The sequence below is a fragment of the Engystomops pustulosus genome, chromosome 7, assembly GCF_040894005.1.
Source record: "Engystomops pustulosus chromosome 7, aEngPut4.maternal, whole genome shotgun sequence".
Lineage (NCBI taxonomy): Eukaryota > Metazoa > Chordata > Amphibia > Anura > Leptodactylidae > Engystomops > Engystomops pustulosus.
In genome coordinates, this window is record NC_092417.1 from 39,758,778 (window position 1) to 39,784,198 (window position 25,421).

General features: G+C 42.3%; 1 protein-coding gene across 7 annotated transcripts in view; it reads left to right on the forward strand.

The window, feature by feature from the left end:
- The window catches only part of MIPOL1 (mirror-image polydactyly 1), a 276,231-nt gene that overhangs the window by 7,661 nt on the left and 243,149 nt on the right, over positions 1-25,421 (forward strand). Inside the window, exon 1 of one of the 7 annotated variants that reach the window (XM_072115542.1) lies at positions 11,498-11,582. The exons of 5 other annotated variants lie outside the window; for them this stretch is intronic. The gene's annotated coding sequence lies outside the window, so the exon portion shown is untranslated. Of the gene's footprint in view, positions 1-11,497; positions 11,606-25,421 lie in introns of those variants that run through there. One more of the 7 variants, XM_072115544.1, reaches the window with a different exon arrangement.

The following is a 25,421-nucleotide window of genomic DNA, read 5'->3' on the forward strand; positions in this document are numbered from 1 at the left end:
CATAACTTGGAGCTGACCGCAAAGTGTGTGAGAGGCCCGACTATAACGTATGGATTATAGCACTAGTCTTCTCATATGGGAAAGTGACACTTTATGGGCTTAATGGACTTTAAGTCTCTTGGGCCTACTTGAGACAGCAGCGTCTGCATCCCCTCAAGTTATACCCCTGTTAACATTATTTTTCATCTTATTCTCGATTTTCCTATGTATGACCCCATCTCACTAGGTTTCTCCCTTTTATCCCTATGCAGCCAATTTCTCTATGTTTCATATTCTTATTTCTTCTTGCCCCCCCCCCCCATTCATCTATTTTTTTGCCCCCCCTCCCCCCCCTCATTTCTCTTTACTCCCCCATTCCCCACCCTTTTTCTCTTTGATTCCTCTCACTTTATAGCCTGGGTGAGGTCTGTATCATGAGTAAAGTGATACGTAAGTTACTGTGACATCACAGCTCCGTAAGAGGGTTAAAGCGGAACTAAACCTTTAAAGCATTTTATTATTTCAGAAATTAATACAGCAAGCGATGATGGTGAACTTTGTAATATTACTTCATTAGAAAAAGCAGCTTCTAGGTGCCTTTTTCTGCTCTATCTTCCACTTCAGGCAGATAAGGAGGCTAATAATTATCTCTTTCCATACATAGAGAATATTTCCCATGCTGATTTAGCTCTCCAAGGAGATTAAATCTTTAGACAATCCCTCGATAGTCTAAAGTGTAACCTTTATTTGAGATATTTTTTATATTGTTTGTGGGGGGGGGGGGGGTATGTGGTGAACATTTTTCTAATATACTTAACGAGTATTATAATATAATTAACAAGTTTAGCTTAGTTTGTAGAAGAAAAAAAATCAAGCTACTTCCTCCCATAGAGATGCATATTACAGCCTGTGTAGTGTGTGTCTATGGAGGCTGCATGAACTGAACTCACTTTTAATCTCACTGTGTTTGGTTAAACAGCTCTGAAAAGGGAGGATTAACCTCTTAATGACACGTGACGTAATAGCACACCACAGGTCGGCTGCGGGTGCTTGGTGAGGGCTCACGGGCTGAGCCCTCTCCATAGCTTGTAGGTCTTGGCTGCATATCACAGTAAAGGCTTAGGGTAACACCCGCACATCGCCGTTGGCAAAGTTGCCGGCGGCTTCAAAAATATGCTTGTTGGAGAACATTGCTCCCCGTGACACCATCGGGGAGCGGTGATTGGTTGCCATGACAGCCTCTGCGCTTTTTATCCCGCTTCCCAGTACACGGCATGAAAGAATAAATACTATCACAATGAAGTGCAATTTATTAAGCAGAAAACAAGCCGTCACAGAGCTCCTTGCGTGTAAAAAAAAAAGTTAAAGATTTTTGCTTGTGGGGAGTGAAAAATGGTAATGAAAAAAAAAACAAAAAAACAGGTCCTTAAAGGGTTAAACCCTTCACTTTCAGCAGCCAAGGAGAGAGCAGAAAATGTAACACTCACAGCTGTGTGACAAACAGCAGAGGAGTGAGTGACATCTTAAATCCTGTAGACAGATTTGCCCCCCCCCCCCCCCACATATAATATCAAATTACGCTTTAAGTTATTAGACATCTTAGGTGCAGAGGAAAGCTATGGACACAGGAACAGATTTCTATAATAAAGTAGATTTTGTACATTTACATTTTGTCTAAAGTTTGCTTACGCTTTGAGAAGTTCCAGATTGACCTTCCCGTGTAATTTCGGGTCGTAGAAGTGAATTGGAGCACCTAAATGAAACACGCACACACGGGGAGAACCAGTTTTGTTCATATATTGTCTTTGGCATAAAGAACCCCAGAGGTTCATGACTTTAGTGCTCACCTCCACTTATTGTGTTATTTCCAAAAATCTGGTGATACTTTAACTTATTTGAAGAAGACCTGTCGCATATCCTGACTGTTTTTTTGAAAATCGTCAGATACCATTAAAATTAAGTTACAAGAAAATTTGCTCCAAATTTTTTTAAAAAATTTATTCCGACTAGTACTTTATGATTAACTAGTTAGCCAAGTGGGTGTTACTAGTTGTGTCTTACCTTATGAGTAGTTTAACCACTAGTTCTAAATGGAGAGTTTAAGACACACCTCCAGCTGGTAACACCCAATGACCAAGAGGAATAACATGTATTATAACAATATAATATAAATATATAACAATATATCCAGAATTGTTATTTCTTGCATTTTGCAAGTTAGGTTTATCATAGTGGCCTTATAGTGCATGATGTGTTAAAGGGGTTTTCCCACAGAACAAGTTAGACCCTAGTTAGGACCTACTTTGCTGATCGGTGGTGGTCTCAGTGATAATACCCCCACAGACCACGAGAATGGGGGGGTCCAAGGTACCTCCATTGAACCCCTTGTTCTCCCGCGATGAGCCGTGCATGCCCGTTCTGCTCCATTAATCTCTATGGAGTGGATGGATATACCTCTGAGGCCATCGGACCCACCGTTCTTATGATCTGTTGGGGTCTCATCACTGAGACCCCCCACCGATCAGCAGATTAGGCCCTATCCCATGGGAAAACAACTTAAATGTCTGCAGTGGATGTGCTGCCTTTTAGTTACAAAGCTGGAAATTGGGTGCATCCAGTTCCTATGTTTTTTCTGGACTGGATTTGCACCTAAAATTGCACATTTTTGAAAAGTCACAATTTATAAATCTGTCTATCATATCTAGATCAAGTCGTCTGAAGTGAAAATTAGATCAAGAAGTCGCAATAAAAGCTGCACATTTAACGTATATGGTCAGATTAGACAATTGTGAAACACTTTGAAGACAGAAAACTGATGCAACAGCAATGATACTAAATCAGACAAGTCAGGAGAGGGGAGAGGTCACCTTTAAATCTCCCGTTGTGACCACTAGGGCTCTTTGTCATCTGTCCTGGTAAGATTACAATCACTTACAGCTTTATTTCCATCAGGAATGTGGGGCATGAGCACATTGAGCCCTGTGTACAGATACATCTCCGGTCTATTTGCTCAGGTGCAGGCCCCAGGATCCACCTGTAGTAATGTGAGCGTCTGGAGAGTTACTGATTCCAGTGGCGGTTGTATCTGGCATTGTACAGGTGTTTGAGTAACACTTCTCCCGAATCAGATCCTATTATACAGTAATAACCAGCAGCGGCTACATGTTTCTGTAAACAGTAGAGACCGTGTGAATCTCACTAAGTGTGTCACGGCTGCTTGACCTTTATTTCACAGTTTTTTGTTGGTTTCGGGGTTAGGCTTCTGTAACCAATACGGTACAAATTCTTCCTCTTCTTAAAATTCTACATTTTACGCTTTAATTGATGTGGAGAGGGATGAGGCAGAAAACATCTGGAGCATTTCAGTAGACAATTCAATGATAGGAGTAACCCCGAGAGCCCAGTTCACATCTCTGTTATGTCATCCGTTTTTTTGCATCAGTTATTGTGAGCCTAAGGCCGGCGCCACACGTAGCGCTTTGACTGCGCTTGCAAACGCAAACACAGACAAAGTCTCGCCCACCGGGACGGGCCTCGGGCGGATCGCATCAGCGTTTCTATGGAAACGCCTGTGATCAGGGACGAGCCCCCGGTGTTTTGCGTTAAATTTACGCAAAACACAGGCGGCTCGTTCCCGATGTCTGCGTTTGCAAGCGCAGACAAAGCGCTACGTGTGGCGCCGGCCTAAAGCAGGAGTGGTCAAGCTCAAGGATCAGGTGCAATTCTTTCCATCATTGCTTGTTGAACTGTAGTAGCCTCACCTGGTTTTTGACGTGAATAACTGAAGATGTATAGGAAATCTACCATCAAACTCCATCTACAAACTACATCATGATAAACCAGGGAAACTTACTCATAGAGCCAGACACTGTGACTTTATAAGGAGATTACCACAGTCCTGGTACCAGGATCTATTTGTAGGGGCCCCTGGTTTATCATGCTGGATTTTGATGGTAGATTTGTTGTTCACTTTCAGCAAATAATTGATAATGTTTGTGGGATGAATTCATATACAATTTCCCAATATACTTTCTGTATCAATTCCTCGTGGTTTTCTAGATCTCTGCTTGCTGTCATTCTATAGAAAGCTTTATTGTTTACTTTATGTGGATAAACACCGGTCCCTAGTCATGTGATGTCACACAGGTGCGCGACTTGTTATATCCCTGGTCATGTGATGTCACACAGGTGCGCGACTTGTTATATCCCTGGTCATGTGATGTCACACAGGTGCACGACTCGTTATATCCCTGGTCATGTGATGTTACACAGGTGCACGACTCGTTATATCCCTGGTCATGTGATGTCACACAGGTGCACGACTCGTAATATCCCTGGTCATGTGATGTCACACAGGTGCACGACTCGTTTTATCCCTGATCATGTGATGTCACACAGGTGCACGGCTCGTTATATCCCGGGTCATGTGATATCACACAGGTGCACGGCTCGTTATATCCCTGATCATGTGATGTCACACAGGTGCACGACTTGTTATATCCCTGGTCATGTGATGTCACACAGGTGCACGACTCGTTATATCCCTGGTTATGTGATGTCACACAGGTGCACGACTCGTTATATCCCTGATCATGTGATGTCACACAGGTGCACAACTTAAGCGCCGGCACCAGCTCACCAGCTTATAACCTCCATCGGAAGTGGTAGGTTTTTTAAACTTTGTGGGGAAAAAAAACAATAAATACCGATTACACATCAGAAACCAAAATTATCTAGTGGTCAAGGCCACTTCAATATGTGTGTTAGAAGCAGAGCTTGTGAAAACTGAAAGGGGGCCAAGGGGCCCCCAACAAAAATGTAAACCTTGTTGAATGCCCCCGTAAAAGGAAATCTACCATCAAAATCCACTTACTCATAGATCCAGGTAATCTTCTTATTTTTGTTATTCATGACCTTTTTCCTTCTAAAATCAACTTTTAAAATGATGCTATTGAAGGCTGAAGGGCTCTAGGTGGCTCTATTGGGAATACCCTCTAATGTCAGGCTCTGGTAGTCATGAGGACTGATATGGGCTAATGTTTTTTGAAGTGGTAGGAAATAGCCCTTTACCATGATGGCTGTACTGTGTAGTCAGGGGCCAGGCAGACTGCATTTTGTTAGGCTATGTTCCCACCATAATTTTGCCCTCCTTCGTAAGGATACTGTACGTCAGGTGGATTCCCGTAGTACTCTTACAATGGAGGGCTGGGACGTATCCCATTATAAGGGTCATCCTATTCTTGCCCTCTCCCCTGTTATTGGGAGGAGTGAACATCGGGCAGCAGTTAATGATTGGCTACTGCCGATGTTCAGCTTCTTACCCCTAGTGTCCTTAAAATGGACAGTGACATCACTGGGAACCTCCTTAAGAGTACGCTCAGTGGTGGCTGGGGAGTGGATGCAATACAGTTACATCCATCCAGTGGCCTCTGCTGAGCGCATATGTTGCTCTATGGGATAAAAAGATGCAGCTTGCTCCTTCTATCCATCCTATGCTTCCCACAGTATGCAACATATGCTATGCAGATGGAGGCAAAATGGAAGCCAGTACAGGCGGTCCCCTACTTAAGGACACCCGACTTACAGACAACCCATAGTTACAGACAGACCCCTCTGACCTCTGGTGAAGCTCTCTGGATGCTTTACTATAGTCCCAGGCTGCAATGATCAGCTGTAAGGTGTCTGTAACGAAGCTTTATTGATCATCCTTGGCCCCATTAGAGCACAAAATGTTTAAACTCCAATTGTCACTGGGACTAATTTTTTTTTTGTCTGGATCTACAATTCTAAAATATACAGTTTCAATTTACATACAAATTCAACTTAAAGGGGGTTATCCGGGTTTTTTTTATGGCCGGGCTGGGGAGGGCTATTTAAACATAATAAACATGTACTTACCTCCTCCGGTGCTGCCGATGTCCCGCGCCGCGGCCCGTCTTCTCCGTGCGCCGGTTTCAGTACAAGGGCGCACAGGGAGCTTCCGGCGCTTACAACGCTGAGAGATAGGGACGGATGGAAGGAGCCGTCCACAACGCGGACCGGAAGCTCCCTGTGCGCGGCTTCCGTGCCCCTGTTTGTTTACAGGGGCACGGATCGAAGTGACCGCGGCGCAGGACATTGGCGGCGCCGGAGGAGGTAAAAGTCCATGTTTATTATGTTTAACTAGCCCTCCCCAGCCCGGCCATAAAAATTTTTTTAAACCTGGATAACCCCTTTAAGAACAAACCTCAGGACCCTATCTTGTACGTAACCCGGGGACTGCCTGTATATGTATGTGTTCAATGTATAGCTGGGAGCTTTCCTGATGTATATGCTGTATATGTGAATGTAACTGTATCTGCGTTAACTCAAACTAGTTGAAGACATATTAAACTAAAATGATCTGCTTTGGACTGCTTTGGGGTCTCCCTTTTTATGCCAGAAAAGATTCTGAGCAATTTATAGGGAAAATGCTATAAAAAGGGCAGTGCCAGTATGATTGGTTTTGATCATTTTTGGTTCACCAAAAATACATAAAAAGTGATTTAAAAAGTCATAAAAATACCCTAAAATGGTATAAATAAGAACCACAAACAATAATACTCCATTAAATTTTTTTTTTAACTTTATGGGGCTGTGAAAATGGTGTTCTACGCATAAACATTAACATAAAACAAACCCTAGCATGGTATTGTCAACTGAGAATGGTTTTTATTGCAGAGATACTTTAAGTGTCATTATGGGTCATCACTGGCAGTCCCCGGGTTACATACAAGATAGGTTCTGCAGGTTTGTTCTTAAGTTGAATTTTTATGTAAGTCGCAACTGTATATTTTGTAATTGTAACCCCAGCTAAAAATTTTTTGGTCTCTGTGACAATTGGGTTTTAAAACTTTTGGGTTGTCATAAGAACCGGGATTAACAATAAAGCTCAATTGTAGACACCTGTGATAACTGTTACAGCTGATCAGTGTAGTCTGGGACTAAAATACATTAAATTACCAATTACCAGAGGTCCGCTTGTAACTAGGGGTCGTCTGTAAATCGCTTGCTCTTAGGTAGGGGACCGCCTGCAGTTTGCTGTGTGCTGCACTTGCACATGTTGCCACTAGGTGTAGCTATTGCATTTCAGCCTGCAGTAGTCAGGTTCTTGTTTGTAATTTTATATTGGATTTTATATACGATATATATATGTGTGTGTGTGTGTAAGAAAAAAAACACTTAGAGAAAAACTTTTATATATTTTTTAGTTATTTTGTAATCAGACATATTCCTATAATGTTATTATAAAGATTTTGTAAAGTCAAAATTTGTAATAGATATTTTAGGAAATCATATTTTTTTTTACATATATTTCAGTTTATGCAATATATAAAGCATGAAACATGATAAACCACAGCCACTTACTCATACAATCCAGGCACCATGATTTTGGTAATGTTCATATATTTGTTATCCATGGCCTCCTTCCTTCTAAAATCATCTTTTACAAATGTTTTCATTAGAATAATTTTATGTTAACAGATTTTTTTTTTTTCGGTTTGTATACAATTGTTTGTTTTCATGTTGTGTAATATAAGTCCAAAATAAATATCTTATAGTAAAAAAAAATTGATTCTAATTAGTCAGAAGGGCTCTCGGGGTTGTTACCAGAGCCCCTCCATGCTGCAGCTTAACAGGCTGTCACACTGTTCAGAAGTACTTCCCCCTCGCACTGTGTGAGATTACAGCAGGCAGAGCAAGGGGACAGTATAATAGCCTGTGAAGCTACAGCACGGAAGGGCTCTGGTAACACCCCCAGGAAGCTTTTATTAGCATAATTCTAAAAGTTAAGTTTATAACTTGTAAAAACAAATATAAGAAGATTACCACAGTCGTAGTGCCTGGATCTATAAGTAAGTGTCCCTGGTTTATCATGATGGATTTTGATGGTAGATTTCCTGAGAGACTCCTGATATCCACCACACATGTACATCAGATATTGGAAAGGGATAAATACATAGTTTGCCAAGTTTGGCGTGAAGGAACATGGAGCCCTGGCCTCGCCCTAGTAAAATACCAGATGAATTGTGTGAGCTACAACTTGACCCTACAAGTGCCCTACTAGTCATATGGCCACAAATTCTCATGGACACGCTCTAGAATACTGTGGCTGATAAAGCCACCAGAGGAGGCTCAACTCCATGTAATGTCCAATAACCGCATCTAGAAGTGATGGTCAGGTGTCGTGCCTGAGGTGAGTGATACAGTGTAGATTTTGGGGTCATGGTCATCCACCCTATCTTCCATGATTTGTGTTCTGGGACAAGGCAAATGTTCTGAGCTTTGAGTCGAAGTTGACAAACTGGCTGCCAAATTTTCCTCCCTGACCTTCATCTGTCGATGACCGGCAAACAATCTCCACCGTGATAAAAATCACAATAATAGTTTGTTTTAACTGGAAGCCAAATAATATGTGATTATAACTCGATTAAAAAATGAAAGAAGCTATTACTGGAGTGTACAATATAGTGGAAAGGGTCTTTGGGGTTAAAAATAGTTTAAAGTTTATCTAATTAAAAAAAATCAAACTTTAAATTATTATTCTGGAAGGTCAGAGTTCATTGAGGGGGTGGGTTCAAGTCCCATCCAGGTCAACATCTGCAAAGAGTTTGTATGTTCTTTCCGTGTTTGCGTGGGTTTCCTCCGGTTTCCTCCCACACTGCAGAATATACTGGTAGGCTGATTACATTGTGAGCCCCATTGGGGGACAGGCAAGCGTAATCTGTGCGTTATATAGATAAAGAATTATTTTAATTATTATTATTATTCATGTTCCATCATCTTATTCTTTTGGAGAAAAAAAAGAAACAACTTTATGTTACCATACTTACCGTAACCACATTGTTCCATTACCACTGCTTCCTGTCCCCCCTGCGCTCCACTTCCTGGGTGTGTCCTGACACAACAGAAAACACTGGAAGAGGCCCCTCGGGCAATTACTGGTTGGAGCAGTGAGGTAAGTGATTGGCAAGTGATTGGCTCGGCTCTCCTAGGGGTTCCTGTGGCATGGGGAGACATATATGGGGGGATTTATCACTATAAAATTGTGTGCCCGGGTATGTTTACACCACTGCCCTCCCGATGGGCCAAGTCTATTAAGTGATTCAGCAGTCCTGCTACTTACTCAGGAGCTGTCTTAAGATTCTCTGTGGATCTTTGTTTACTTGTCTGAGCTCTGATTAATAGAAATATATAAAGGAAAATTATGAATCCTAAGAAAAATGTCCACTTTTTTATTATAATACATTTTCTGGTTGAATTCAGTTACCAAAACATTGGCCAATTTTGGTATCACTATGACTTCAACGTGAACAATGCGTCCATTAAACTTGTACCAAACATGTCAAATATATAAAAAAAACACTAAAACAAATTAAAGGGCTTATTAAAAAAAAAAATTTAAAACATTTTTTAACTGATCGAATTTTGTTGGTATGTCTGTCATTACTAACCATGAAACCTTTTCATATAAAGACACATGTTTTTTTTTTTTAATTTACATTTTCCATTAAAGGAAACCTACCACTTGAAGTGGCAGGTTCCCGATGGCAATACCGAGCACCAGCTCAGGGTGAGCTGGTGCCGGAGCTTATTTTCGTTAGTGTTTTAAACCGCGGTATCGCGGTTTAAAACACTTTTTAAACTTTATAGCCGGCGCAGGCAGGTACGCGCTCGGCGCTTACCGTGCGCGCGGCTACATAGGAAGTGAATGAGAGCCGCGTACCTGCCTGCGCCGGCTATAACGTTTAAAAAGTGTTTTAAACCGCGATACCGCGGTTTAAAACACTAACGAAAATAAGCTCCGGCACCAGCTCACCCTGAGCTGGTGCCCGGTATTTCCATCAGAAACCTGCCACTACAAGTGGTAGGTTTCCTTTAATGTCCCAAAAGTGAGGGGGTTTTTTTGGAAATCCTGCCAGGTTGGTAAATCTCAGGTACAGCTTATCTAGGAATGTACATAGGGTGCACCGCTTATCTCCCTCCTTCACTCATTAAAGGTAAATCATTTGTTTTAGATCCCGCACAAATAGAAATTGTATTATGTTTCACATCTTATCAAGATTGGAAGGACCAGACTGCCCTTCAGAAATATGGTGTCACATTTTATATGGCGTTTAGTTTTCTTCTATACTGGGGGTATTGGATCATTTAATTACTGGGGGTATTGGAGATTTTACGGATATATTTGGGAATGGAGATGTTGTAAAGGCCAAAAGCAACAGCAACTTTTTTCATCCAGAAAACTTTTTAGAATGATCACTTTTGATAAATGATAAAACTTTTTAGAATGATAACTTTTGATAAATGATAAAACTTTTTAGAATGATGTGGGGTTTTTTTACCCACAAAATTTAGGTACCAGGAGTAACTTTTTTTTACACAAGATTTTTTTTAAAGAGGCTGCTAACTTCTCTAATGTTCTACATCTACAGTGTGGTATTACAACTTAGACTCACAACTTATAAACCATAGGCTATGTGTGACTATTTGCTGGATTTTCTGCTGATCGTGACAATGAGGAACCTGTGTTCTTAGTTTGAATGCAGCAACATGTGCACTACCACACCCAAAAAAACTTGGTTAGAGTAGTGAGGGGAGATGTGCCAGTTTTCTGGCATAGAAGTACTGAAATAATTGCGTATTCTTGCACACTGCAAGAAATTGCGTCCACACCATGCGGGCTTGAAGGGTGCAGCAGCTGGAGGAGTAGGCCGGCTTAGGCGTTCCTCTGCCTGTTTACGTTCTAAAATCCTTTGAACATTCACAGCTGAGTGTTTGCAGGTTTTTACTTAAACTTATGCCAGGTTGGACCTGGTGTAGTTTTGCCCACCAGTGCAGCACAGCTGATAGATACATAATGATGTCTAAGCCTCATGCTGTATCCACTTCGTTTCGAGCTCCAGGGTTTGATAAATCTCCCTTGTAGGGTACAACCATCAATCCCTTCAAACAGGGGTGCCCTTATTTTGGTGATCAGTAGCACTCTCAGTGGAAAACGGGGATACAGTTATCTGACACTTAAAGTTGTTGTTCACTTTTACAGAGGTTTAATCACCAGAGGCTACAGGGCTTTTTTACTATGAGAACTGTCAATTTGTGGAATAGCCTGCCTCAGGCGTTGGTCACAGCAGGGACAGGAGAGAGCTTCAAGAAGGGTCTAGATGCCTTTGTACACGTAAATAACATTGTTGATTATGTTATATAGAATTGTCACCCCTAATTCCCTTATTCATCCGATCCCTTCCCTTCCTTGGTTGAACTGGACATGTGTCTTTTTTCAACCGTATAAACTATGATACTATTATACTTTTACAGATAACTGATATTGATTGTGTAATGAAATGTTATTCTTAACTTCCTGTGGAGTCTCCGGTCATGTGGCTCGTTACACCTTGGTCATGTGATTCCCATCAGGTGCACAGCTCATTATATCACAGATAGTAATAAGAACTGTGTAATACAATGAGACGGGCACCTGTGTGACATCACATGACCAGTAACCGCTGTTTATCCGCAGGAAGTAAACAATGAAGCTTCCTGTTGCATGATAGAAACAATCTAAAAACTGTGAGAAACAGAAGGTATATTGGAAAATTGTTTAACTGTAAGTTGTACTAACAATTTCAATTATTAACCGGACTGTGAAACATGTACTTATATTACAGGACTGTTGCTGGATTAGCAGCACTGGAGTGAGAGATCTCTTCACTGTACTTTGTCACAGTCCCTCCCCCCTGAGTAACTATTCTATAATTCAAGTAGAAGTGGTTACAGCAGGGGGAGGGGCTCTTCAGTAAATTGAAGAGATCTCACACAACAGTGCAGCTTCCTGTAGAATAAGAGTGCTCCAAGTCCAGTTACAATCCTGGAATATAAATGTATTTTTCACAATCCTGCTACTGCTTAATACACACACACAGGTATGGTTACACAGACCTCCTAGGCCAGTGATGGCGAACCTTTTAGCGACCGAGTGCCCAAACTGCAACCCAAACCCCCCTTATTTATCGCGAGATGCCAGCCAAAAATTCTTTGAGTTCTGTCTGGTGTGCTGGGACGATGGGCCAAGTGCCCACTGAAAGGGCTCTGAGTGCCTCCTCTGGCACCCGTGCCATAGGTTCGCCACCACTGTCCTAGGCCAATAACGAAGGTATGGTCAATACTGCTGGTTGACCTTTTTTTATACAGTTGTGCTACAGTACGCCACTTATGAGCCCAATGAGAAGAGTGGTGTAATTTCTAGGTAATTTCCTCCTTGAACAGCCGTTCGAGGGGGAATACTGCTGTGTGGGGTGTGTGAAAATCGCTCATCTGGAAGCCCAGATTCTGGATCTAAATGAGCAAGTTTCAAGGCTGCGGGCAATTGATAATATGGAACGAAGTTTGCTGCTCCTGGAGCACAAACTCTCTGGGGAAGATGGGTGTGGGGAGGGAAGTATGGAGGTGCAGAATGAGGGGGCAGCTAGTTGGGTAACATGTAGAAGGCGGGGTAGAGGGAAGAGTTGTAGAGAGTCTAGTCCTGATCTGGTGCACCCCAATAAGTTTGCCAGGCTGGCGGATGAGGGGGATATCAGCTCTGGGGTAGCAATGCTGCAGAAAGACGTGGCCGCTAGCAACCAGGGGAATGTCTGCTCCAGTAAGAAGGGTAATGGGAGCAAAGGCAAAGTCAGACAGGTGCTGGTAGTGGGAGATTCCATTATTAGGGGAACACACAGGGCAATCTGTCACAAAGACCGTGCATACCGAACAGTGTGTTGTTTGCCGGGTGCTCGGGTTCGGCATGTTGCGGATCGGGTTGATGGATTACTGGGAGGGGCTGGTGAGGAACCAGCGGTCATGGTCCACATTGGCACTAATGACAAAGTAACAGGTAGGTGGAAGGTCCTTAAAAATGATTTCAGAGATTTAGGCCATAAGCTCAGGGCAAGGACCTCAAAGGTAATTTTCTCAGAAATACTGCCTGTACCACGTGCCACACCAGAAAGGCAGCGGGAGATCAAGGAGGTAAATAAGTGGCTCAAAAGTTGGTGTAGGAAGGAGGGGTTTGGGTTCATGGAGAACTGGGCTGACTTTTCTGTCGGCTACAGGCTCTACAGTAGGGATGGGCTGCACCTCAATGGGGAGGGGGCCGCTGTTTTAGGGGAAAAAATGGCTAGAAGGTTGGAGGAGTGTTTAAACTAGAGACCTGGGGGGAGGGCAACTACACTTGTGCAGGGCAAATAGACGGTGTACATAGAGAGCTGGGAAGAGCCATAGTGCATGGGGGAGGAAGGGGGGCTGGAATGAGATTGGGGAATAAGGACAAAAGGAATAGGGACAGGGAAAACCATATAAAGTGTATGTACACAAATGCCAGAAGCCTCACAAACAATATGGAGGAACTGGAACTCTTGATGTTGGAGCGGAAATATGATATAGTGGGTATCAGCGAGACATGGCTGGACAGTAGCTACGAATGGGCTGTTACTATAGATGGTTATAGTCTTTTTAGAAAGGATCGTATAAATAAAAAAGGGGGAGGGGTTTGTTTATATGTGAATTCTTGCCTCAAGCCCGTCTTGCGAGATGACATCAGTAACGCAAATGTGGAGTCCCTATGGGTGGAGATAAGGGGAGGGAAAAAGAATCGTAAAATATTACTAGGGGTTTGTTATAAGGCTCCAAATATAATGGAGGCAGCAGAGGAAATGCTGATAAGTGAAATGGATGCGGCTTCAAAGCATGGTGAAGTACTTATCATGGGGGACTTCAATTACCCAGATATTGACTGGGGGGCAGAAACCTGCAGGTCCTTCAAAGGTAGCAGGTTCTTGTCAACAACAAAAGACAATTACCTGTCGCAACTAGTCCTGGAGCCAACAAGAGGGGGGGCACTGCTGGACCTTATCCTTACCAACAGACCTGATAGGGTATCAAAACTACAGGTTGGGGGGAACCTGGGGAATAGTGATCATAATATCATTGATTTTGTATTACGCTTCACTAAGAGCGTTAGTGAAGGGGCAACCAACACTCTAAACTTCAGGAGGGCAAATTTTCATCAACTAAGGGAAGACCTTAAAGGCATAGACTGGGATAATGCTCTCAAAGACAAAAGCCCCCCCCCAAAAATGGGACTTTTTCTCATATATTCTGAAAAAGTCCTGTGAGAAACACATACCTTATGGGAAAAAGCATAAAAGGAACAAGAAAAAGCCTATGTGGCTAACTAGTCTTGTAAGGAAAGCAATAAGCGAGAAAGATAAAGCGTTTAAGGTGCTAAAACGTGAAGGTAGCGATGAGGCATTACAGGATTATAGAGAGAAAAATAATTCCTGTAAAAAGCAGATAAATGTCGCAAAAATAGAGACTGAGAGAAATATTGCCAGGGAGAGCAAAAATTATCCCAAATTATTTTTCAAGTATATAAATGATAAGAAACTAAAAACAGAGAGTGTGGGTCCCCTTAGAAATAACATGGGGGTCATGGTGGAAGGAGATGAGGAAAGGGCCAATCTACTGAATGTCGCCTTCTCAACTGTCTTTACCCAGGAAAATCCCCTGGTGGAAGACACAATGAGGAATAATGTTAATTCTTTTTATAATGTCAACAGTTTAACCCAGGAAGAGGTACGGCGCCGCCTCGCAACCACTAAGATAGATAAATCACTGGGGCCAGGTGGTATACACCCCCGGGTTCTGCATGAATTATGTACGGTGATAGACAGACCGTTATTTTTAATATTTGAAGATTCACTGAGGACTGGTTATGTTCCACAGGACTGGCGCATAGCAAATGTAGTACCAATATACAAAAAAGGATCAAATAGCGATCCTGGAAACTACAGACCCGTGAGTCTAACTTCTGTGGTGGGGAAAATATTTGAGGGGTTTATTAGAGATGCTATCCTGGAGTATCTCACTGTGCACAACCTTATAACCCAGCGTCAGCATGGGTTTATGAGAGATCGGTCCTGTCAGACTAATCTGATTGGTTTCTACGAGGAGGTAAGTTCAAAACTGGATCTGGGGGACGCTGTAGATGTTGTGTATTTGGACTTTTCAAAGGCATTTGACACCGTGCCACATAAAAGGTTGGTATATAAAATGAGACTGCTGGGAATAGGAGAAAATCTGTGTATTTGGGTAAGTAATTGGCTCAGTGATAGAAAACAGAGGGTGGTCATTAATGGCACATTCTCAGATTGGGTTGATGTTACCAGTGGAGTGCCACAGGGGTCAGTATTGGGGCCACTTCTTTTTAATATTTTTATTAATGACCTTGTAGTGGGTTTACACAGTCAAGTTTCAATATTTGCAGACGATACTAAGCTGTGTAAAGTAATAAATACTGAGGTCGATAGTTTAGCATTACAGAGGGATTTGTGGAAGCTTGAGGGATGGGCAGAGAAATGGTTGATGAGGTTTAATGTAGATAAATGTAAAGTTGTGCACTTGGGCCATGGAAACAAAAAGTATAATTATGTTCTAAACGGTCAATTACTTAGTAAAACTGAAGCTGAAAAGGACTTGGGCGTATTGGTGGATGGTAAACTTATTTTTAGTGACCAGAGCCAGGCGGCTGCTGCTAAAGCAAATAAAATAATGGGATGTATCAAGAGAGGAATAGATTCTCATGATAAAGACATAGTTCTGCCCTTATACAAATCCCTGGTCAGACCACACATGGAATATTGTGTACAGTTTTGGGCACCAGTGTATAAAAAGGATATAGTAGAGCTGGAACGGGTGCAGAGGAGAGCAACCAGGATTATTAGGGGAATGGGGAGACTAGAATACAATGACAGATTACAACATTTGGGATTATTCAGTTTAGAAAAAAGACGACTGAGGGGAGACCTCATTACAATGTACAAATACCTGAACGGACAGTACAATGATCTCTCCAAAGATCTTTTTATACCTAGGCCTGTGACCAGGACAAGGGGGCATCCTCTACGCCTAGAGGAGAGGCGATTCTACCATCACCATAGACAAAGGTTCTTTACTGTAAGAGCAGTGAGACTATGGAACTCTCTGCCGCAGGAGGTTGTTATGGCCGACTCTATGTACATGTTCAAGAGAGGCCTGGATGACTTTCTGGAGAGAAAAAATATCACGGGTTATGGGGATAAAACATTTATTTAATTCTTGAAGGTTGGACTTGATGGACTTGAGTCTCCTTCCGGCCTTATATACTATGATACTATGATACTTCTTTAGAATTATGAGCAGGTTGTATTGATAGATGCGGCAGAGGATGACAGGTGATGGTAATAGTTACTTCTTTCTTTGACATGAATAATCATCAGACATCGAATATGTATAACCATCTCCCAATCTTCGTCCCACTCGATGTGGAGTGATTGATGCTGGAGCGAGTCATATCGTTAGTATGCAGACGAGCTCCAGCCTCCTGCATCCTAGCCGAGATCCTGTTTGTTACAGTATCCTGGGATCCATCAGTCAGCAGGTCTAGCTCTTCGGGCCCATTATTTACATTCATGCTTTGAGCTTGTTCTTCCATGTCTCCCAGGCATGTCTTCCAGACAGAAAATAAAAGAATTGCAGATTTTTCTCGTAACCTTTTTAGGTGACGCATTAGGGGACACAATAACCATTCATGTGACTGCATGAATGTCACTTGTTGGTGAGGACAAGAATGAAAGCAGCTTCTTATAACATATCCATCAAATAGATATATTCGATATCAGATTGGTGAGGGTACAACAACCAGACTTGGCCTCTCCAACCAATGATACGGTAGTAGTGTAGACTGAGGTGGAATGCACTCATTACAGTGTGAACCCCTCTCCATCAACGCTACTTATTACCACCTTCCTGATATGCCAGAAGTCAACAGGAAACTGAACAACACAGGAAGGTCCGAGTCTGGCTTCTGGTGGGCCATGTGACCACAGCTACTATAGACTAAAGGAAAACTTTACAAGGATAAGTAGAATATGGGTGACATAACCCTATTAGGGTCTTGTACGTTCCCTGGTAAAGTTTCTCATTAGTAGCCAAACCCTTTAATGGGAGCCAAGGAGAAAATTCAGAGAGAAAGTTGTGGAATGGAAATGTTTGGTGTTGGATCTACCCCAATTGGATGCCCCCCAGAGGCAATTGCAGGTGGTTAGCTTTTTTAAGTATTTGGGAGAAGAGCTTGCTACTAAATCTGAAGATTATTTAACCAACAACTTGGATCCACTGCTCAATCGCCTCAAGACTAACGTATCCACGTGGTGTAAATTTCCTTTGTCACCTACTGGTAGAGGGATTTGCCTCAAGTGTTATATATCTTACACAACAGCCGATTTGGATACCACAACGTTATTACTCAAAAATTCTGGGTATCTTTAGGGAAGCAAAAGAATATGAATATCTGTAAAGAATGAAATGCGCAGGTGCTTTGGCCATACCAAAGAAATGTAATATCACTACTCTCCCAACCCTACAGCTAATGAATAAGATGTGAAAAACATTTAAAGAGCTTACTTAGTTAGACAACCCGATGCAATACAGCCCGATGTGGGGCAACCCCAATTTCTCTGAGACCTTTAGATTAGAAGGCTATTCATCGTGGGAAAGAAAAGGAGTGATCGCACTACCACATATTATACAAGACGGAAATCTTAAGCCATTCACTCAAATCGTTGTGGAATTTGATGCTTTGGACCGACATTTTTATCAATATTTGCACCTCTGCCATGCTATACAAGCACAATTCGGAGACGCAGATATAACCTTTCGGTCTAATCTGTTGTTAAATTATATTGCGGATGGAGAACATTCTGCAGGCATGTTCTCATTTCTGTATTCATGGTTGCAGGGGGAAATATCCCCATAAGTTGCCCGTGCTAATTGTGAGCTGGATGTGGGCCCCATTGATGATGGTGAATACAGAGTTAGGTTGGAACTGGTTCCTTTTATTATGGCCCAGTGAAGGGCAACACATGTCACAACTGTTTAGAATTAATAGGGTCTATAAAACATCAGCTATGCTATATAGACATGATATGAGATGCCCCAGATGTGAGCAGGACAATGTTCACTTGCTCCATCTGTTGTGGGAGTGGGGGGAATTGGAGACTTATTGGTAGGGGGGATTTTGAATTTTTTATACCAGTTATTCCACATCCGATTAAAGGCCAATCCAAGGATCTGTCTTTTGGGTATTCTGTCCACGCAGATAATACACAATACTCCCACACCTCTGGGGATTCAGAGGGCACGTTAGGAAACATTGCTTCGTTTACCTTAAGCGAAAGGCTGTTAACATATTGGAAGCAATCTGTAATCCGTGGATTGACTGCACGGTGTTACCCTCTGAGGCACTGCTGTCAATCAGACAAATACTGCCCTATCTCCTAGCCAGAACTTTTACATGAGCTACTTAGAGGATGCAATGTATTCACAATTGTGTTCACGTCTAGGGTAGCCCCATCATGAACTCTTGAGGGAGACACCGGATGAGAAGAGGTGGGGCCGTGGGCTGTGTTTACAACCGGCTGCATCCCACTTATTTGGGATTTGCTGTATGTTTTGTGTATTTTGCCAGACAATTTTTTGTGTATCGTCTATTGTCCTTATGTGCCGAATATTTTCATCTTTTAGTTGTTTTTATGTCATCAAAAAAGTTCAATAAAAATTACATGATTTCAAAAATAAAAGTCAAAGGAGCACAGGACAGACTTTTTCTGGACTTCCGGATCGACGTGCACAGAAACCCCTTTGATATGCAGCAGATAAAGGGAACTTGTCCTCCATTCTGCCAAAGATGGGGATCCATCAGCCGAGACCCCCGTGATTATATAGGGGATGTGGATAGGGGATAAATATACTTAATGATTTAACAATTTAAACTCTGTATTGAACTGCTCCACAGCTTTTCAGGAATGAAAATGAGCGTCAGATGATGTGGAAAGTAGTGGTCATTGTTCATGGGTATACAATATGGAGACATCACAGGATCCATCTATTGTCATGTCACATGTCACCCTAGACGATCTCCTGATGGACCGAAATAGTAGAATTGCCCTCATCCCCTTGTTCCACTCGTAATCCTGTAAATCTTAGTGACTGGTGCCGTCTGCTGCCAATTTCACATCTCCGGCTAAGAAACCGGCACTTTTCCCCAGTAGCATCAAAATGGTTCTATTATTTCTGGCTGCTAAATGTTGAAGCTGGCTTCTTGATTTGAAGGAAATTTTTAAAGTTTGCCAATAGAAATAGGCAAGTATTACTTATTTTACTCTTTTTAAAGAGCTGAATAGATGCCTTTACCTTTTGGGTTTTAATACAAGTATTTTCAATTTTGTGTTTATTTCTCCTGTGAGGGCTTTAAATAGAACTGAAAATAGAGATGAAGCATGTATGACCCAGTTGTCTCGGTAAAAAAGATTTTATAATAATAATTGTGGTTCGAGAATTAAGATGAGATACTTATGTAAAATTGTGCAAAAAGGAAGAAAAAAAGAGAAATCCAGAATGATATATAAAGCTTTTATATTCTTCTGGGTGGTGGTTTTTACATTTTAGCTTTTTCTGTCGTGATTTGTCTGCATGTTTTTGTTTTGTTTTTTTACCACTGAAGACATTCACATAAAGAGGACTAACTTTATGGTGGGTGATGCCATCTTCAATACTTTCTGTTGTAACATATGGGATATGGTCAAACCTTACACAGACACCTTATATAACACGTGGCGTATCTTTAAGACCGGTAGGAAGGAAGAGGATAATGTTATATTGAGGGACAGCTAGAAATTTTAAACAATTGCCCTTTTAAAGGACATCTACCATCTACCATTCCTAGATGTGTCCTAGGAAGAAGTTACTTAGGAACATTGTTCCTCAGGTCTTTTATTATAACACTACATTCCGCAATCGCGGAAATATAGTAATGTAAATTATTATGCCACCCGAGCGCCTCAGGGAGCCTAGTATTTTAATGTATGCACACTCCTCGTAACACTAGTGGGCCCACCCGTCACCTATGTATGCACTTGAGGGGGGGGGGGGTGTACCAGACAGGGCCGTTAGCACTACAGGGGGAGTGCATAAATTAAAGGACATCTACCACCAGGATGAAGGATTGTAAACCAAGCACACTGACATACTGGTGTGTGCCCTCTCTGGCAGGATCTGCTCTTCTTTTAACTTCTTATGACCAGGTTTTTAAGCAAAAAGGCTTTAAAAATTACACAAATACGCTTTAGGGGCTCCAGGCTCCATTAACACCTATAGAGCCTGGAGCCCCTCAAGCTCATCTGCATAATTTGAAAAGCCTTTTTTGTAAAAACCAGGACATAAGAAGCCAAAGAAAGAGCATATCCTGCTAGAGGAGACCCACACACCAGTATGTCAGTGTGCTTGGTTTACAATCCTTAATCCTGGTGGTAGATTTTCTTTAAAATACCCAGGATAATTTGCATTAATTTAATGCATATTAGAACTCTATTTTTCCCGCGATTTACGAGGACACATCTACCAGACCATATACCTGCAGGGGTGTTCCATTTTCTAGAGAAGTGACAGTAACTGCATGTGTATACCTATTGTGTCTTTTAGCACAGTGGGTGAGATTTATCAGAAGAGTTATTCTAGTTACCCATGCCAACCAATCAGAGCTCAGTTTTCATTTTCCCACAGCTGTTTATAAAATGCGCAACAAGAGCAGTTTTACCTCAGACACTTCTGATAAATCTCCCCCACTGAGTGTCTGTAACTGCTTGTCAACGTACCCATACCATCTTATACCACAGTGTCAATAACTGCCTGTGTATACCCATATCCACTTCTAGTGCAGTGATAATAACTGCATGTGGATACCCATACTAACTTTTTTATTTTTATGTCATTACTTGAAGTACTTTCCCTGCCCCATTTTGTGCAGGGCAATTGCCCTGTTATTACCCAGATTGTCCCTGTTAATTTCAATTGTGTTTGGGTCTACTTCACACAAAACTTTTGTTCTAAGTTCGTCCAAACCCGTTGAACCCGAACTTTCGATGGGTTTGCTCAAAACTATGTAGAAGTCACACCCTTCACACTAAGTCACTACCCTAACACATTGGGGGAGATTTATTAATCTGTCCACTACAGAACTCTGTCATAGTTTGCTCTAAAATACTCTGTGCACCACATTTATAAAGAGTTTTAGACAGTTTTCTGTCTCTTCTATGACCACCTAGACAAAAGTAAGCCAACTAATAGGAGGTGTAGAGTAGGACTAGACGGTCTTATACTAGGACAGATTTATCATCCAGCATTAGACACTTCTATAAATCTGGTGCAGAATAAGACAGTCTAGTCCAACTCTGCACTGTCTGACCATAGCACACTTTTTATAAATCTTTTTAAATAAAAGTGGTTTATGGGAGCAAATGTGCCAAAAGATCCACCCACAAGATGATGCACCCTGACCCAACCTCACCTGATGCTCACAATACCCAATACACCTCAAAGAAACAATTATAGAACTAAGATCATAGAACCAAAATCAGTCTGGAGCTAGCAGAGAGACAGACACTGATGGAGTGATGGAGAAATTGAAGCTAAACCAAGATCAAATGTGGGCAGAAATAGGAGAAAAGTCATAAAACAGATCCCCATTTCACTTGAAGACAAAACTTGAAATTTATTGAAAACTACAACAGAAGTCAAAACCACTGATATGTTGATATCCATAGTAAGGCAAGAATTGACTAGAAAGAAACCAGATACAGTTAGTCCCTGGGTTACGTAAAAGATAGGTTCTTTAGGTTTGTACTTAAAAAGTAACTGTAAAGTCTTTTTTCCCCACAAATCAATAGTACTTGGGATATAAAAAAAACTTTGCCTATTGTCTTTATTACCTATATACAGCAGTTTTTTTCTATACCCCTAAGATTACTGCATTGCCCCTTGAGTCTGTAATGTGTTTATAGTTTGTTTATCAGTAGGTTTCATGGGAGGGGAGGGGCTGCTGCTCCCTGCTCATAGAGGAGAAGGTCATGTGACAGAGCTCTCTCTGTGTATGAAGCAGAGCTGGATGTGTTCAAGACTGTGGATACCGATGTCTCCTGGATAGAATAGTGAGGTACAAGATCTCCCCTGTTCCTTATCTGTGATTTTACAGAACTATTTTTGTCTCTCTCGTCACCTCATGCTACAGACCTTCCCGCACCTTGTACTCGGCACCTTGTATTCTGTGCAGATAAACTATTAACCCTTAGTGCTCACACAGCACAGGTTAAAGACTTCATGTAACTGGTTTACTTATGATTTCTTCCACTTATTACATGTTCCCTGCTCCTCCATGTGATGGAAGCTGCCAGGCTGTCACCGTATACATCATGTATGTGCACTGTACAGTGTTCAGTGGATTTACTTGTGGGAAACTAAATGGATTTAATGCTACATTACTTTGAGAGAGAACACAGTGCATCATGTGGCCAGAGAGGTCCCTCTGTAACTAGGGGTTGTCTGTAAGTTGGGTGTTCCTATGTCGGGGGCAGACTGTATACTAAATTTTCCAAAGTATTCAAAGAGATTAGAAGAAATCAAGGTGCACTGAAGAGAACTAGAACCAGGCAAGGCCATATCTGCTGTTGTTTAGGTTTTCTGCCCCTATTTCTAATGTGAAACGTGTCTTGTGAATAGATGTGAGTTTCCCTCTATGACTTCCATATACTTTAATAGGGTGTCCCTCTGGGCTCTGTCATTTCCTGAGGCAACACCTGGAAATCAATATTCAGAATTATGTGCAGACAGATAATACAGTGAATATGATATAATAATCCAGGTGCACTTTCCCACCCCTTTGGCTAAAACACTATAGTAGTATTAAAGGAGACCTGCCATTTATACTAATCCCTACTAACTAAACATATCTTTAAAAACTGCTTTTCTACAGCAGTACACCTATCCCTATATTGTTCCTATCCATGCCTGAAAAGTTCCAAAGTTCCTAAAGATGAGCCTCCTGAGTTACTATGTGGCTCAACTCTGCTACATCATTCCCTCAGAAATGCAAGAGACTCTGGCTGTGTGTGACTCCATCAAAGAAATCGGCACCCTTCAACACCCATCCTCCCTTAGGAATTCTCCTGAGCGAGTCACTCACAACCAGGCGGGTGAGGTATCTGAATCAAACTTGGCTAAAGAGAAAGCGCACCCCTTTCTCTGTCGGGAAGCTGAAGGCGCAGCTGAGCTGAAAGAACATAAAGTTGCCAGGCTCAGTTTAAATGAAAGACCATGATTGGACTCACATGGGGTCATTTGCATTCATGGTTATTTGGTCAACTTTAAGAATGAACTGTGAAACATTATAGGCATGGGGGGAAACAATATAGGGATAGTTGTACTCCTGTATAATGGCAGCTTTCAAAGATATGTTTAGTTTGTGTTGGGTTAGATTAAGTGACAGGTTTCCCTTAAGTAAACTCCTATGAAAGTTTGATTACTTATATCTGGTAGGGAATCCCATTGGGTTGGCAGCTGGCACAAAGAAAACTTGAGTGCGTAAGATCTGTTGTCTACAATGCTTCCATCACACCTTTCACAGACATCTCAAGTATACTGTGTTTTAAGATATTTTATCATATGGATTAAAAAAATTAAAGGATTATGCAACAAAAGAAACCTAACCCTGCTACGATGATGACACAATTGAAATAAGCGGCAAACCCAGAGTGAAACTTTATCCAGCCACCAGCCATGGTTCTGTTGTGCTACTTTCTGGGGAGCAGTGCCTTATTATTCTCCTCTTATTTAGTCATCAGCTTTATCACTTTTCTTCTTCTCAGTTGCAGAGTTCCCATATAGCATGAGTTTTTCTTTCCTAAAATCTGATAAGTGGGGCAAATGAGGCGAATAGTTCTGCCGGACGGAAAGAAGGTCCTGAAGAAATACTAACATTATGTTGAACACTTTTGTGGCTCAGATAGTCTGCGGAGCCATGGAAATCCTGACGTGTGTGAGAGGCTATAGAAATGAATTTTTCCATGTGCTAGCCGATGAAACAACGGAAAGCACAAAGTCCGAAACAATGTTCATGTGTCAGGGTCGTGATCCCTGATTCGGACGGTCCGGCGCAATTCATGAAGATCGTGCGCCCAAGTTCCTGCATCTGTTGCTTCTCCGCCGAGGTCCGCAGGAGTTCACCTTCTTCTTCCCGGTGCTTGTAAGTATGTGTCTTGCGACACAATTCTAAATGTTGAATCTTGCGTGTTGTCCGCATCCGTCGGGTTGTCCGACGGTACGCTTCCCAATTTCTGTGGCGTGCAAGCCGGCGCCGATGCGCCAATAGCCGATCGCGTGTGACAAGATCCCCGGCGCAATTCGGCCCAAAACGGAAATCGTTTGTAAATGAGCCCCTCTGTGCATTTGGTTTGTGGGGGCATCTCTCCATGCCTACTTCCATTGGGGCTGGATAAGCCATCAACATAGGACACAAGGTAAATAAAGTTTTTTTTTTGTGAGCTTGTTTATTTAAAAAATAATTTTAAACTATTTTAGAATATTTTAAAAATATTCTAATGAGCCTGAGGGGCTCTGAGAAGGCATTACCAGAGTTTCTCTGGGCTCTGTTATTTCACACTGATGCACACCCCCTGCAGCAGGTGCCGGTGACTAGAAATGAGTGGACCCAAACTTTAAATCTGGGGTTTCGGTGTCTCGCATGACCTGGACCCATGAATCTGGCAAATTGACTCCCCTTTTTACTATCCCTGGTTGTGATTGGCCAGGGGCTCCTGGGCGGGACGCATCCAGATCCTGGACCCAAACTTAAAAAAGCAATTCCTCGCATCACAGAGGAGCAGTCGGCTGCGCAATGAAGAGTGGACCGTGCATGTGTGGGAATTGCTGAGAGCCAGGTGACATCACTGAGACACAGAGGGGCAGATTTACTTACCCGGTCCATTCGCGATCCAGCGGCGCGTTCTCTGCGCTGGATTCCGGTCCGGCTGGGATTCATTAAGGTAGTTCCTCCGCTGTCCACCAGGTGGCGCTGCTGCGCTGAAGTTCCCCGGAACGCAACAGATTTTTTGTTTTAAATGCGCCGGTTTTTCTGAATCCGTCGGGTTTTCGTTCGGCCACGCCCCCCCGATTTCCGTCGCATGCATGCCAGCGCCGATGCGCCACAATCCGATCGCGTGCGTCAAAATCCCGAGGCAATTCAGGGGAAATCGGCGCAAATCGGAAATATTCGGGTAACACGTTGGGAAACCGCGAATCGGGCCCTTAGTAAATGACCCCCAGAGTGTCTCTAGGCCAAAAGACGAAGGACAAGTAGAATAAGGGCTTCTGGGGGCATGCATTAGTGTGAGAGGACAGAGCCCGCAGGGACTCGCCCAGAGCTCATATTTTCAAAAGTTATTTATTTGAGTCATTTTTTAAGTTCTTTAAAAACAGTTGCATGCCAAGGGTGCCCAGGGTGCAGTCAGTTAATTCCT